The sequence below is a fragment of the Gossypium hirsutum genome, chromosome A01 (assembly GCF_007990345.1).
Source record: "Gossypium hirsutum isolate 1008001.06 chromosome A01, Gossypium_hirsutum_v2.1, whole genome shotgun sequence".
Taxonomy (NCBI): Eukaryota; Viridiplantae; Streptophyta; class Magnoliopsida; order Malvales; family Malvaceae; genus Gossypium; species Gossypium hirsutum.
This window is the reverse complement of record NC_053424.1, coordinates 97,510,296-97,510,836: the sequence shown is the minus strand read 5'-3', so window position 1 is coordinate 97,510,836 and position 541 is coordinate 97,510,296. Positions and strand designations below refer to the sequence as shown.

General features: G+C 35.1%; 1 non-coding gene across 1 annotated transcript; it reads right to left on the bottom strand.

The window, feature by feature from the left end:
• Positions 1 to 221: 221 nt before the first annotated feature.
• LOC121207744 (small nucleolar RNA R71) lies at positions 222 to 328 on the bottom strand. Its single transcript, XR_005902856.1, has one exon. It is a non-coding gene; the product is annotated as a small nucleolar RNA R71 (small nucleolar RNA).
• Positions 329 to 541: the final 213 nt, after the last annotated feature.

Below are 541 nucleotides of genomic sequence, written 5' to 3'. Positions count from 1 at the left end.
CTGAAGATCCAAGATGGCATTTAAAACTTTTTTTATAAGTTTGTGACTTTTTTAGGCAACAGGGTGTTCCTGAAAGTGCTCTATGAATTAAATTGTTTCCATATTCTTTAAGAGATTGTGCGAGAGCATGGTTGAAAGCTTTGATGTCTGGAACAGTGGCATCATGCAATGATCTTGGTCAGAGGTTTTTGCTACGGTATAATCCCCCAAATATGAATGTCAAGCTTAGAAATGACATCACATCTTTTCAACAATTGAACGATGAAACATTATATGAATCTTGTGAATGATTTAAAGACTTAATTTAGAAATGTCCAATGCATGGATTTCAGCACTAGACTCAAATGAAGATATTCTATAATGGGCTGAATGCGCATACAAGGATAGTAGTTGATGCTTCTGCCAATGGTACTTTTTAGGATAAATCTTATAATGAATCATATGAGATTTTGGAAAACTTTGCCAACAATGATTATCGATATCCTACCATAAGAGTTGGGACAGGTAAGAGAGCTGTTGGTACAATGGAGTTGGACGTAAT